Below are 16,430 nucleotides of genomic sequence, written 5' to 3' on the forward strand. Positions count from 1 at the left end.
TTTTTTTTCCAAAATGTCAACACAACTGTTGAATTTGTAGATCTAGGTCACCAATAATCATTCAAAGTCTCTTTGGTCACTATCGACGGATACGGAAGTATCCAAATTCAAAATAACGGTTATATTGGTTTCTCGAAAATGGCAAGATTTGATCAAATTAGTCTCAAAAGAAAGGTGTTGCGTCCCCGGAAACTGATATTAAATTCCATCTCCATCCGACTTCCAGCTCCGGAGTTACGGGTTGTGGAGTGCGATTACACAGAAAACTCCGATTCAAACCGATACCGCGATGAATGCAAAAAGGTGCTCTTATATATACTTACCAAGTGTAATAAGAATGAAAGACATTTCCATAATGTTATATTGTACGGACCAGATATTAAATCATAGTTTGGAGAAATGAGAAAGGCATAATTGCACCTCTAGGTGGATTAAAACAGGTTTTTTGTCTGAATACACATGTTATCATCCTATTCTAACTTAAATTTGACAATATCGCTGAAAATAAAAGATGAAGATGGAATATTAATTATTTTTCGTTGTGAAACAATTGAATACAAATAACTTGTAACGTGACAGAACGAAAATTTGAAAATGATTTTTTGGACCACATCGCTCGCATAGAATAAATAAGTTATGACCTATTTTTTATTACTTTAAGTAAATGGTATGGTGAAAACAACAAACTTTTAATAATCTTGCAGAAAAATAGTTAAAATTGTATAACGAGGCAGATGTTTTGTGCTGTTGAACCAAAAATCATAACCTATAATCTTCGATTCATCTTTACGCGAGCCTAAGAATTATTCACAGACCAACAAACCGTTTTTATTAAAGATTAATTTTTTAAAAGGGCCGCGAAGATCTTGCTTGCACTTCGTTCAAAAAATTAATCGAAAATTGTTATTTGTACTGCTAATCTATCCGACAATGAGCTACAGGGAATAGGGATCTTTAGGGATATGCGCGTCATTACGATTATTGGAGCGATTTTAGTGCTGGGGTACGAACGTACCCACAAAACCGTTTTCGTTTAGAAAAAGTCACGAAACCAAATGTCTAGGGTTAAATGCCAACCAAACGTTAGCTTCGAATCAAAAAAAAACATCAACAAGTATTTAGGCAGCGGATCAGAAGACTCTGATTAATTATTTTGCCGCGATGATTTTTTTTTAATTCCGTTATCTTTTATTACCATATTACCTTAATTTTTGAATTTTTTTATCTTTTATTTATATCATAACATTGATTTATTTATCATCGAAAAACCATTAAATTTGGGTAATATCTGTACCAGATCAACCAAAAACATAAGTGGTCGGGTTTACGCCACCAGTTTTGAAAATAGCAAACATGAGCTTTTTCGTAAAACGCTTGTATCTCTTTTTATGCTATGCATAGTAAGTTGCGCAGAAGCCTAACTTTTATTTTGATATATATAACGACTTGATTCTAAGTAAAGTGAGCATTTTACAGCAAAACCTCGGGTCGGGTTTGCCCACCTTACCCTAATAAATCATTCGTGGCCACTTCCAGTGAAATTTACGACACGATATTCGTAGATTTATTACAAATCGTTCGATGAAATATACGAAAATCTTTTCAATATTGACGAGCACCTTTCGTAATATGAACGATTTTTTTTTACGAAAAATCAATATTGATTAGGGTATGAGAGTCGCGATAAGCAGTTTTAGGACCACAACCGGATGAGTGGCATTACCGGTCCTAGCTTCTGCTGGACATATACTAAAATTGGAACGATACAGAGAAGATTAGCATGGCTCCTGCACAAGGATGACACGCAAAATCGTGAAGCGTTCCACATTTTTGGCCGTAGTCAGCTATTTTCGTCCGCGTCCCTTGTCACCTACTTTTATAAAGTGAATAATCAGCAGTGCTATCTTTGAAAATGAAACACTTTGGTTATGCAACTAATTTTTTCCGATGTTTTTAATGCAAATAATTAAGCAGTCCTCATTTCCTTATATTCTGAATAGCACATATTTCGTCGTATTTAATTTTAAATGTTCTTTGATTTGATGTCATTGTAAGGGAACAAGTATCCACCGGTTGATGCCAATCGAGCTGACATTTCTTTAGACTGAGCAAACTAATTTATTTGTTTGTTTAGTGTTGATTTGACCAACTAGAAAACGAATCCGCTGGGTCTTTAATGCCCGTGGGGAATACGCATGGTCTTGCCTGAGTGAATGATGACTTTTGAATTATGTATGAGTGTTGAGAGTTGACAATTCGCAAGCACAATTCAAAACCAATTACCAATTTGCGGGAATCATTTCAGCACGATGAACAAATGTTTTATTGTTATATTTAATGGTTTACTTTTAGTCCATTAAATGGTCCGTCATTTATACTGAGCTAAGAATAAGTACTTACTATTTGGAGATGGGGTGTCTTTGATTCGTGCATGAGATTAATATCGTTTGGTTGGGAACGCAGCATCGATATTTTTTTTTGTTTCGCGTCTGCATTGTAATATCACAACGTTTACTCGAACGAGGTGGAAAATTTCAAGTTACGGAATCTCAATATGCTTGTGACAATCCCTATAAGGAACCATTTATAAATTCTGCCACGCTACTAAGGGGAAGAGATATGACAAATAGTGATATAAATGGGAACGTCATGTGCTTTGATGCGATTGGCCGTTTTACGCACGATTGTACGATGTAAAAGGCGAACACGAAATTATTTCGACACATTCAACAGGGCATAACTTTTTTACCATTGGGTAAAAATCAACCAAATTTTGCACACTTTCTCATTGATGTGTATTGTTTACATGCTGTCAAACTCGAAGTCGTGTTTTTCGATTCAACGAAAATGGAGGTGAACCAATGCGAGTCGAGAGAACAAATTCATTCCAAACACCTGGAATTTCCTGACCTGTCGCACCGGCTATTGGGGAAAATGTTGAACATTCACCATTCAACCGTCTCCAGAGTGTTGAAGCAGTTCCAGGAGCGGTTGACATTGGACCACGGCAAAGGAGCTGGAAGAAAACCGGGACAGGAGAACAAAAAGACGGAGGAAAAGGTGAAGCGGATGATTAAAGTAAATCCCAACGTCTCAAGCCGTGATTTGGCTAAAAAGATCGGCATGTCGCAGAGCTACGTCCAGAATGCAAAGAAGAGAGCTGGATTACATACATACAAGGTACAGAACTTCCCAAACCGCGATGAGCGGCAACAATCGACGGCTAAAACTCGGACACGGAAGCTCTACGAGAAGATGCTGACAAAATATGGCTGCTGTGTAATGGACGACGAAACGTATATAAAAGCCGATTTTAAGCAAATTCCGGGGACGAGTTTTTCACCGGCAAGAGCAAGTTCTACGTGGACGACAAATTTAAGAAGAAGCACATGTCGAAGTTCGCCTCCAAATATCTCATTTGGCAGGCCATCTGCTCTTGCAGACTGAGGAGTGAGCCTTTCGTGACAAAGGGCGCAGTAAATGGCGAGATCTACAAATCTGACGACCTCGAGAAGCGCCTTTTGCCGTTCTTGCAGCCGCACGACGAAGCTCCGCTATTTTGGCCAGATTTGGCATCATGCCACTATTCTAAAAGTGTCCTGGAGTGGTATGAGGCCAATTCTGTCCATTTTGTTCGGAGCTGCGCCCGATGAAGCAGTACTGGGCAATGATGAAGCGGGAACTTCGGAAGAGCAAGAAGACAGTCAAAGACGAGAAGGACATGTTAAGAAAATGGAAAAAAAACTGAGAAACTGGTACCGGATGACACTGTAAAGACTTTGACGGAGGGCATCAAGCGAAAATGCGTTCAATTTTACACTCAAGGCTCCATCGATTAACTTTTCTTTTGGCTTTTGAAGTGAATATATGTATAAACTACCCTAAAATTTTGGTTTGATTTTAAACATTATAAGAAAATTGGCATGACATTTTCGGTGTCGCAATAATTTCGTGTTCGCCCTTTATGTAGGAAATTTCATAGAACTTTTGCGTGCAGTGGCAGTATTATGCTACTCCAAAAAAGGAAAAATCGAAATCATTTGGTTGATATTAGACCAAGGTAATAAAGAGCGTGGTAATATGAAAGAAAGTTAGTATTGAGCAATCTTTGCGTGACATAATTTATGAATTGACCACAATACCACCTAAACTCAGTGTGTATAATCCATTTAATATATTGTTAGTCCCAAACAATGTTCCTCAAGTAGTCTGGGTGGAAACGAGAGTCATCAGTCTGCAATCTACGAAGCTTACGCAACGCAACACTCAACCGGATGAGTGTCATTACCTCGAACTTGATCAATCCCTTCGCATACAAAGGCCAGCCTGCTGGGAACAAGTCACGTGGAAAGCAGCATAGCAGGGATTCTAATTCCACTAACTATACGATCCCACTCCTTTCTGCTTACAAATATAACAAACCAGCCGCTACCGGAATCATTTCCATCGAATCGATTGGTTCCAACATACTGTATTGACAAGTCAAAGACTCCACCAGTATTACTTGTGGTACTAAAAACTGGATTCTGACCTCACTACTCACTTACCATTCTTCTTTTAAATTCTTCTCATAGACTGGTTAGTTCGATTGGTCTGTCTATAAAAGTACCATCTCCATCACTTGAAATACATATGTTTCGACAGCTCGCAGTTTTGAGATCACTCGCACTTTGAAAGTGCGGAGTCCAGGTTAGTATGAAGAGCGCAATATTGGGACACAAAATACAGTTCATTGATCGCCTGGGGCTATGCAAACATCGTCTACAAAGCCACTTCACCGCACCGTTATCCACGATTACTCCATTCTACGCTGTTACCGATGCTTGAAAGAATTAGTCAACTCACAGAATTCACTTTCAAAATCCAGCAAATTAAAATATCGATAAAACAAAATGGTTTTTTTCGAATGCCCAGAGCTGTGAAAGATGTTCGTAAATATTACGAACTTTTCTGTGTATTTTGTCAAACAATTCATGCTATTAGTGAAATAGATCCGTTATCAACCCAAGAAATTTGTTTTGCGCTATTGACGGTTTTCGCATTCTTTGGCAGAAATCACAACCCCACAACATTTATTCATCCAAAGATTAGGTACTATGAGAACGCGTCTAACTTTTGTAAACATTCTTCGTAAGTGTCACGAACAAAACATGCCACAATCACTCTAGTACTCAATATACAGAGAATTTTATTTATTCGTCGATAGCATATATTTCTATCCACCTCTCGTTTCTTCTGCTGTAAAGTTTATGCATTGGACAAATTCTGCTATCTAGAAGAATTTGCTAGAAAATGCATAAAAATAAGTCAAAAAGGAAATATGTAAAATTACGAAAATTTTCGTTCATCAAGCCACCATATTTTCAGTTAGTGAAAATAACAAACTTTTTACAATACACTTCGCTGCAGAAAACGTTGAATGAACTCGTGCATTGTATGATCATTTTTGTTCTATTTACGAATTTTTTTACATCTACTAATTTTACACCTCAAGTAAAAATTTGAGTGAAAACCGTTTTAGCGCTTGCGCATTACCCATAATTTAGTAAGTCGTAGGATCCACGTCTTCTAGTCATGAATTTCGTTGCGGCGTCGTCTCATCAGTATCTAGCACATACTTAAAGCTAGATAGACGCAAAATCGAGCGTAATACTATTTGTGTACACGAAGCTAACAACTGGACAGTAGTGAAATACCGGAAGTACGTGGGAAATGAAAACATTACTGGACTACACAAAATTTCCACGGTAATGTAAATCAAGGTTTAACCTATTACACGATCACTTTGATTCATTATGAAAAGGCTGATAAAAATGCTGTTGACTTGCTGTCTTGTCGGTTAGCTTAATTCGGTACTTGCGATAATCGACATTTAATTCATTTTTATTCCGATTTATTTTTAATAGAGTAAAAACTTGTTGGCTGTAGCTTTCAAAGAACTTTGATGAATCTTCCACTTTATTACTTCCACTCTTCTATCGACTGAATAGATGCACGCTAACAAGATAAGTCGATATTAGGATGGGTTATTGAATTTCTCACAAAACACTTTGCTCACTCGTTACACAACAACTCAAATTTACTGTAGTATACAACCGGGTTTCCCTGCATGTGCACTACAATCGGTGAATCTTCAGCACAATATATGAATCAACGACGCACTTCCTGCTCGGTTTGATTAACAATCACTCGCGCATCGGCCAACTACTTCTATTCGTAAGCACAATGCTCTGCAGCACCAACTGAAATTGATCTCCAGTTGCCGGCCACTCCCAGAATTTCCCGCACAATGCAGTGCGATGATGGGTGGCTAATTGAACAAACCATACACAATTTTGTTACACTACCGCACGGTAGGAAAGTTCCGAAATGAATTCCAGATTGACACTTTCCAACTTGTTATATGGGATATAGAACAAATAGGACAAAATCTAACCCAGGGTGAGAAAATGGTATAAAAATAGCACAACTTGAAAAAAAATTACATGAAATTGTAGGATTATTCAACAAGTGTCTTCAATTGCTACACAAACATAGGTTATGGAAAAAAGTAGTTATGCAAATTATGCGTAACGTAACAGCTGATAACTTCGCCGTAGAATAATAACAATGCATTATCATACGTCTCCCAACCTTTGAACGGAACGGATCGTTATATTTCACAGTGGTGTTCGTTGTGTAAATTTCAGTGATTGAAGGTCATCCTTTGTTCGTTCGTTAGCTGCCATTCTGCTGGTGCCGGCAGTAAATCCAGTACATTGTTTTCGCTGGTGCGGAACAATCGACGTTGTTTGCAGATAAGTTTTGCTTTATTTTTTTTCCTCGTTTGCTTTCTTTCCTTTTCCCTACTTTTACTCTACCTTGTAATCAAATAATAAGACACATTCCCGTTTATATAACGCTCTGCCCTCGTGCTTAAATGGCCGAGGGCGAAATACCATCTGATGTAATCATGGAAGTCCCTGATCCCCCTAATACTCGCATTGCTCCCCGTATAAAGCAGTACCCAGAGGGTTCCTCTGGGCCATGGGTGGTATATTTTCGGACCGGAGAGAAACCGGTTAATATATTAAAACTTTCTCGAGATCTGACTGCTAATTACCCGGCCGTAACTCAGATAACACGTGTTCGGGCAAACAAGATACGTGTTCTAGTGAATGATCTCGGGCAGGCAAACGCGATTGCTTGCTGTGAGCGCTTTACGCGGGAATTTAAAGCATACGTGCCTTGTGTGGCCTGTGAAATCGATGGGGTAGTGTCCGAACCGGGCCTGAAATGCGAAGAACTGTTGGAGCACGGGGTTGGCTGCTTTAAGGACCCCTCTCTTGAACAGATTAAGATCTTAGAATGCAAACAATTGTATACCGCAAACACCGAGGGAGGTAAGACTACCTACTCTCTATCAGGCTCGCTTCGGGTGACATTCGCCGGGTCCTCTCTTCCCAACTACATCCTCCTTGACAGGGTTCGCCTACCAGTTCGCCTGTTTGTACCGCGGGTCATGAGCTGCAGCAATTGCAAGCAGTTGGGCCACACAGCCACATATTGTGGAAATAAGAAACGATGCGGCAAATGCGAAGGAGAGCATGAGGATGACTCTTGCGACAAAGAAACTGAAAAGTGTATTTGCTGCGGGGGCCCTTCACATGCTCTTAAATCATGTCCTGCGTACAAGCAGCGCGGGGATAAAATTAAGCGCTCCCTTAAGGAACGCTCAAGGCGTTCTTATGCAGAAATGCTAAAGAATGCTTCGCCATCTGTCCTGTCCGAAAATCCCTATGCTGGTTTGGCTAACGTTGAGCAAGAATCTGACGACCCACGAGAGGGAACATCTTTGGTTAACCCAGGGGAATCCAGGAAGAGGAGAAATCCAGCCTCCCCTACATTGCCTCGTAAGGGTGCCAAGGTGTCGTCCACTCAGAGTGCGCCAACCGCAATCAATAAATCCAACGGAAGTGATGCACAAAAGCCGAAGCAATTTGCTCCAGGACTTGGAAATATTAATTCTAACAAGGAGTACCCACCACTTCCAGGGACATCCAAAACCCCAAGTGTCCCCTTTTTTCAAACAGATACTCAGTCCAGTAGCGGACTAATGAAATTTTCTGACATAGTGGACTTAATTTTCACAGCTTTCAATGTTACTGATCCTCTTAAAAGCCTCCTGATACGTTTTCTCCCTATAGTGCAAACATTTTTGAAGCAGTTGACTACTAAATGGCCCCTCCTTGCAGCGATCGTATCCTTCGATGGCTAAGTCATCGAACGAGGTCACCGATTCGATCACTGTTCTACAGTGGAACAGCAGAAGTATCCTCCCGAAAATCGATTCCTTTAAATTTTTACTAAATAGTTTAAAATGTGATGCTTTCGCATTATGTGAAACTTGGTTAACTTCCGATATAAATCTCAACTTCCACGACTTTAATATAATTCGTCTGGATCGAGAAAACCCCTATGGAGGAGTACTTTTGGGGATCAAAAAGTGCTATTCTTTCAACCGAATTAACCTCCCTTCGACACCAGGCATTGAAATTGTCGCTTGTCAAGTTTTAATCAAAGGTAAAGACCTTTGCATTGCTTCCATCTACATTCCTCCTAGAGCCTCGGTAGGGCACCGAATGCTTTGTAATATCACGGAATCCTTACCGGCACCGCGGCTAGTTCTGGGAGACTTTAACTCGCACGGTACGGTATGGGGCTGTCTTCATGATGATAATAGATCAACATTAATCCAAGATCTTTGCGACAATTTCAACATGACCATCTTAAACACGGGAGAAATGACGCGGATTCCTACACCACCAGCACGCGCAAGCGCGTTGGATTTATCGCTATGCTCGACATCGCTACAGTTAGATTGCAGGTGGAAGGTGATCCCTGATCCCCACGGTAGCGATCATTTGCCTATCGTGATTTCAATTGCTAACGGTTCAAGATCATCGGAAACAATCAATGTCTCATATGACCTCACACGGAACATTGATTGGAAGAGTTACGCGACCGCGATATCCGTTAAAATCGAATCCACTCAAGAACTTCCTCCGGAGGAAGAGTACAGGTTTTTGGCTGGCTTGATTCTCGACAGTGCGAATCAAGCTCAGACTAAACCAGTACCCAACGCGAATACCCATGGACGGTCTCCCACCCTGTGGTGGGATAAAGAGTGCTCAGAGCTGTACGCGGAAAAGTCCACTGCATATAAGGCCTTCCGGGAAGACGGGTTACCCGCTAACTATCAACAGTACGCGTCGTTAGAAAGGCGAATGAAGAGTCTAATGAAAGCCAAAAAACGCAGTTATTGGCGCCGGTTCGTCGACGGGTTAACGAGAGAAACAGCGATGAGCACTCTTTGGGGTACGGCTCGACGTATGCGAAACCGTAATAGTACCAACGAGAACGTGGAATATTCAAACCGTTGGATATTCGCTTTCGCCAAGAAGATCTGTCCGGACTCTGTCCCGGTACAGAAAACGTGCCACGCCGCATCTCCTCACGATACCGCGAACGAAACACCGTTTTCGATGGTGGAGTTCTCACTTGCTCTCTTATCGTGCAACAATAACGCCCCAGGGTTAGACAGAATCAAATTCAACTTGCTGAAGAATCTACCTGACACTGCAAAAAGGCGCTTGTTGAATTTATTTAACAAGTTTCTTGAGGGTAACATTGTCCCTTATGAATGGAGGCAAGTGAAGATCATCGCCATCCAAAAACCAGGAAAACCAGCCTCCGACCACAACTCGTATCGGCCGATTGCAATGCTGTCCTGTATTCGGAAGTTGTTCGAGAAAATGATCTTGTTTCGCCTCGACAATTGGGTTGAAGCAAATGGCTTACTGTCAGATACACAATTTGGCTTCCGCAAAGGCAAAGGGACGAACGATTGCCTTGCGTTGCTTTCTACAGAAATCCAAATGGCCTATGCTAACAAAGAGCAGATGGCATCAGTCTTCTTGGATATTAAGGGGGCTTTTGACTCAGTTTCTATCAACATTCTGTCAGAGAAGCTGCACCAGCATGGTCTTTCGCCAATTTTAAATAACTTTTTGCTAAACCTGTTGTCTGAAAAGCACATGCACTTTTCGCATGGCGATTTAACAACATCGCGATTTAGCTACATGGGTCTTCCCCAGGGCTCATGCCTAAGTCCCCTGCTCTACAATTTCTACGTGAATGACATTGACGATTGTCTTGCCAATTCATGCACGCTAAGGCAACTTGCAGACGACGGGGTGGTCTCTGTTACAGGGCCCAAAGCTGCCGACTTGCAAGGACCATTACAAAATACCTTGGACAATTTGTCTGCTTGGGCTCTTCAGCTGGGTATTGAGTTCTCCACGGAGAAAACTGAGTTGGTTGTTTTTTCTAGGAAGCGTGAGCCGGCGCAACTCCAGCTTTTATTAATGGGTGCAACGATCAACCAGGTTTTCACATTTAAATATCTCGGGGTCTGGTTCGACTCTAAAGGTACCTGGGGATGTCACATTAGGTATCTGAAACAGAAATGCCAACAAAGGATCAATTTTCTCCGAACAATAACTGGAACATGGTGGGGTGCTCACCCAGGAGACCTGATCAGGTTGTACCAAACAACGATATTGTCGGTGATGGAGTACGGGTGTTTCTGTTTCCGCTCCGCTGCGAACATACACTTCATCAAACTGGAGAGAATCCAGTATCGTTGCTTGCGCATTGCCTTGGGTTGCATGCACTCGACCCATACGATGAGTCTCGAAGTGCTGGCGGGCGTTCTTCCGCTAAAAAATCGATTTTGGGAACTCTCATATCGATTGCTCATCCGATGCGACATTCTGAACCCGTTGGTAATTGAAAACTTCGAGAGGCTCGTCGAGCTTAATTCTCAAACCCGTTTTATGTCCTTGTACTTCGACTACATGGCACAGAGCATCAATCCTTCTTCGTACAATCCCAACCGTGTCCGTTTCCTAGATACTTCTGATTCTACTGTATTCTTCGACACATCCATGAAGGAAGAGATTCGTGGAATCCCGGACCATATACGCCCGCAGGTGATCCCCAATATATTTTATAATAAATTCCGAAAAGTCGACTGCGACAAAATGTTTTACACTGACGGATCAAATCTCGATGGGTCCACTGGCTTCGGTATCTTCAACAATACTATCACCGCTTCATTCAAGCTCAATGATCCCGCTTCAGTTTACGTCGCAGAGTTAGCTGCAATTCAGTACACCCTTGGGATCATCGACACTCTGCCCACAGATCACTACTTCATCGTTTCGGACAGCCTCAGCTCTATCGAGGCTCTTCGTGCGGTGAAGCCTAAAAAGCAACTCCCGTATTTTCTGGGGATGATACAGGAGTCCTTGTGTACGTTATCTGAAAAATCTTATCAGATTACCTTTGTTTGGGTCCCCTCTCATTGTTCTATCCCGGGCAATGAAAAGGCCGACTCATTAGCAAAGGTGGGCGCATTAAATGGTGACATATACGAAAGACCAATCTGCTTCAACGAATTTTTTAGTAATTGTCATCAGAGGACGCTCAACAGTTGGCAAACCTCGTGGAGCAACGGGGAACTTGGACGATGGCTACATTCGATTATCCCAAAGGTATCAACGAAGCCTTGGTTCGGGGGGATGGATGTGGGTCGGGATTTTATTCGAGTAATGTCCCGACTTATGTCCAATCACTACACCATGGATGCGCATTTGCGGCGTATTGGGCTTGCGGAGAGTAGTCTGTGCGCTTGTGACGAGGGCTATCACGACATCGAACACGTTGTCTGGGTATGCGCCGGGTATTGTGACGCCAGGTCTCAGTTAAAGGAATCCCTTCGGGCCCGAGGTAGACCACCCAATGTCCCAGTCCGAGATATACTGGCAAATCGTGATTTCCACTATATGTCCCTTATTTATACCTTCATAAAAACGATAAATATCCCAATTTAGCCCCTCTCTTTTATTTCTCGTTTTTAGAGTTTCCTCCTGCCTTGTGGAACCGATCAGCTCCAGAGTGCCACTATGTAACCGCCGTCGCCCTTACCACTACGCCTGCATAGAAGGAAACTGAAGCGAGAGCGACTCGAGGTCCGATGACTTTTGAAGGATTCCCCGCGGGTCCAAAGAATACCATCCGCCAATCCGGTACTCGACGACTTACTAGACTGAGGCGCAAATTTGTTTCGCTGATCCACCTCCCCCCCCCCCCCCCCCCCTTTGAGCGAAAGTTGCAAGTTTTGCTCTTCTTTCCCTGTCTCTCCCCTGTCCTTGATACAACTGCTGCTACACTGATGCGGAAATAAGCCACCCTCTGAATATCTTGACCAAGCATAAGTTTTAGTTAAAAAATTCAAATTAGTATTCTGTATTCCTAGTTTTAAGATAGCTATAATTTTTACTCTTTATTGAAACTTTTGTCCTCCATCTTGTAAATAGAATTGAATCCCTAGTTTTAAGATTTCTGTGAAGTTTCTCATAAATATTTGTTCCCCCTTTTGTGTACTAAACTATATTGTTAGTTTTAAGATAACCGTAAAATATTTCGTAAAATACTATTACTCCCCCTCTTGTATATCAAAGTGAATCCCTTGTTTTAAATTTTTTCATGAAAAAATCTTTTGGCCCTCTCTTGTATATTGAATCTTATTTCTAGTCTTAAGATAGCTGTAAACTTTTTTTTTCCTTTGTAAAAAAAATATTTCAACATTGTAACCTCCTAGTTTTAAGATATCCAAAATGTAAAAACATAAGCATTTGGCACCGCCAAGCTAACGCATTTGTGCCTATCAAATAAACGAAATGAATAAAAAAAAAAAAAAAAAACAATGCATTATGCCCTTTTCTCACGTGGAACTAGACATTATCATTCTAATCGTATTCTCAAATTCGTTAAAGGAAAAAACTGCACTTTCCAATCGTTTCACGAAACTATCCAATGGTTACATTGTTTTGAACACTACTACTTTTTTAAAATACATAAAAAATGGACTGTTGCCATTAGAATGGTTTCTCTTCAATGCTGAGATATTTATATTTCCGTCATCTCAAGCGGACATCAGATGCATTTCTCCGTTCAACACAACCACGGTTGGACACCATCACCGACCGCCGATATTTAAACGAGCACTAGTTCTAAACGAGCGAAACGTACCACAAAGCACCATCAAAATACGAACTAAATTACAAATAGTTCCCAGAATTTGTTTACCGACAGAAAAACGCGTCCAGCCGACTGGAATGGACGAACCGAAGCGGAAAAAAGTTTACGTTCGAACCGCGTCCGCGCGCGAATGCTGTTCGATGAGTACTGTTTGGTTTGAATTGCGCCGACTTTGCCCAGTTGAAGGGTGGTGCGCTTACAAAGAACGGAATTCGGTCGCCTTCTCGCATCAGAGCGAAGCGCCAAACCGTAGGTACCGATTAGCTACAACCTACAACCGGGTACCCTGGGTAGCTTTACTAGATTGGTCGGACGTGCCATTCTAATGCCATATCAGTTGAGACGACTGCGACTGATAGCGCGTGCTGGTTGGTCGAAGGGGAGAGAACGTGTCTGCCGGGGGAGACGGAGGCTTAGTCTAGAACGGTAGCTATAACTATCCGATTCTCGTTTTATGGATCATCAGGTGCAATTGGTCGTGGAACTGCGCTTGAATGATGAGGGGTGTATTGGTTGCCGTTCTACGGGCAGCACACATGAGTTACTGCTGGTATCATCTGAGTTCTCGGTTTCTAACAAACATTTCGTGATTTCACATACACAGATAGTTTGCATAAAACTGTAAGTCCAGCTGAATTGATTTGAATGAAAAATTATAAATTCAACTTGTTAAGATAAGCTGTTTCCAATTTTATTCAAGTTCCTCTGTACACAACACAAATCTGCGATGGGACGACTACACTCGCAGAATAAAGGCTTAGGCAGAAAATTCCCTAGAAACGTGGAAAAATTTATCAAGAATATAATTATTTTGACACATGGAAAGCTAACAAAACAAAAACGGAGTGGTCGAATTTTCAGATGTAGATTTTTTCTGAAGTTTCATATACTTTGCACATAACCAGGGTCCATGGCCAAAATTTCTATCTCGGAAAAATTGCTTGAAGCAATCGGGAATTAAATCCAGTAGTCCTCACTTCCGACAAAGTGGTAAAGGATCCTCCCTAGTGACCACGATATCGCACTACCACCTGCAACGATGGACAATAACGAGTTTTATAGCGTTGAAGAACCATACCGTGTTGTACCATTTACATCAGACTCCGTTCTACAGTATGAAAAAGTGACGTAAATGCCATTATAGTCGATTTTATTTATCTTTTTTATAAGTTCGCTTCAAAAATCCACATCTTTCAGGCTTTTTAAACATCAGGAACTCTCAGTTTCCACACAGTCGGGCACTCAGCTAACTCTAGCCGGAATTTTAAAAAAATAACGATTTGTTTTGCTGAAAGTCGAGAAAAGGTATCGCTGGAAATCAGTGAAGAGTCTGCCGAGAAATCGGTAACAAAAACCGTTTCAAAAATTTTTTACTACTTGACTTGTGTTAATTGGGTCATTAAATGCAGGCATATCAAGTGACCCTAATAAAAAATATTATACACGAACTTTAACCCGTATAGTGCAACGATTGCACATATTGTTTGGATGATACCCTGAACAGGTCGTTAGGCTCTTTAACCATACGATGCACAGAGGAGTAACTAGAACAAATTCTTGGCCAATAACCAAAAAAATTTTTTTTCGATTTTTAAATTAGTTATATTTTTTTACATACCTAAAAGCATACTGCATAATGTGGCAAAATAAAGAGTATTTCTCAAATTGCTAAAGAATTTTTGCATGGATGCAAAATAGTGATATTTTAAGGGGTTTTTAATCATATTTTGTTATGTATCCAGAAAAATCGCTTTCATATGATGATGACTGTGTTAAATAAGACAATATTATAACAAACGTAGTTGGACATAACTATTTGTATAACCTCAGTCTAAAAATGACTGAAAAAAACAGTGTTGCTGTATATTGGACCAGCTTTAAAAAAACCTTTTTTTAACATTTTATTCCAAATTTTAATGTGAAAAAAGTTACATGATACGGCACGATCCCGCAAAGTTGCTGAAACAACATTACAAAACAAGATCCTGGCTATCTAAAAAACATTAAATCTCTTCTGATCTTGTCCGATCCATAAATTCCAAGCGATTTGAAAATATTGATATTTATACTAATTTGAGGTACGCCGAAATGCTGTAGGGCGAAGTACTATATTTGGCAACATGTATCTCTGTGAACATGTGCACAGGCATCCCTTTTCTTCTTGCTTTTCCACTGACCAACTGCTCATGCAACGGGAAAAACAAATGTATTCACAAGGATCACCTCAAAAATACTAGTATTCGGAAGGATATAGAAAATTGACCCCTGCACTGGTAGGTGGATAGATGCCAAATTCTCCCAACAACTAGTTATTGTCTATTTTTAGTTCATATTAAGGTAAAATAACAGCAATAGCCGCAATAAATAGTTTTGGCCAGGATTCGACCCCAGTTGCTCCTCTGTGCGATGTTTATTACGGGAGTAAAAACCCAGGACAACCGAAAAGTGATGTTAAGTACGTCAAGTTAGCCGCTATTCAACGTCCAGACGTGTAGCCCTGTTGATCGTCGATTAGGTACTGGTTGAATTGAGTCTGAATTGATTGCATGATCGCCAATTCAAGACCTCGCTCAATGAAGTTATTCTACGATGGTCATTGACTTCTCGCTAATTTTCCTTTTTGAGCACTGGAAACAATTTTGGATTTCCTTCACTATAGGTTGCATTGTAAATGTTCAGGTGCCGTAAAAAAATGGAAGATGATTTTGATAGCTATTAAAAAGATATTATCATTTCTGACCAATCTGACCGAAAGTGGTAAAGGGCCTAACACACTATATGCGGTTGTGGGAGTTCGAACTTAGGTGAGCTGCGTGAAGTGTAATGGACTTATTAGCTGCGCTATTCCCTCCGCATGATATAATCTGAACTTCATTGTTCTTAGACGTTGTTTGAGGCTGAAGAGTGCCTCCGTCAATAATGAGGAATGATGGAGTAATACGGGTTAAACGTCAATACTACAATGTCGACGATTCGTTCAATAATTGTCCTTACACTATGACAATCTAGGGAAAATATTTGGCAATATGTCAATAAAATTAAACAGATGACGACTACGTGATTTACAAAAGTCACACTGATTCATACAATATTGTTCTTAATTTCCTACTGTTCCTGATATGATATGATATGATATGATATGATAATAACAATAATTAACCTTTTCACCTTTCGAAAGTATAAATGTTTAATACCTTCATTGATACGTAAACAAATAAACATAGCGAAACATCGAGCAATACAATTCATTTCAATAACTCACAACCACAACTATTAGGAGTTCG

At 40.6% G+C, this 16,430-nt stretch overlaps 1 non-coding gene across 1 annotated transcript; it reads left to right on the forward strand.

Moving 5' to 3' along the window:
- Positions 1–1,725: 1,725 nt before the first annotated feature.
- Positions 1,726–1,832, forward strand: LOC131686470 (U6 spliceosomal RNA). The gene has a single exon (XR_009305126.1). It is a non-coding gene; the product is annotated as a U6 spliceosomal RNA (small nuclear RNA).
- The last annotated feature ends 14,598 nt before the right edge of the window (positions 1,833–16,430 follow it).

This window comes from Topomyia yanbarensis, chromosome 2, assembly GCF_030247195.1.
Source record: "Topomyia yanbarensis strain Yona2022 chromosome 2, ASM3024719v1, whole genome shotgun sequence".
Lineage (NCBI taxonomy): Eukaryota > Metazoa > Arthropoda > Insecta > Diptera > Culicidae > Topomyia > Topomyia yanbarensis.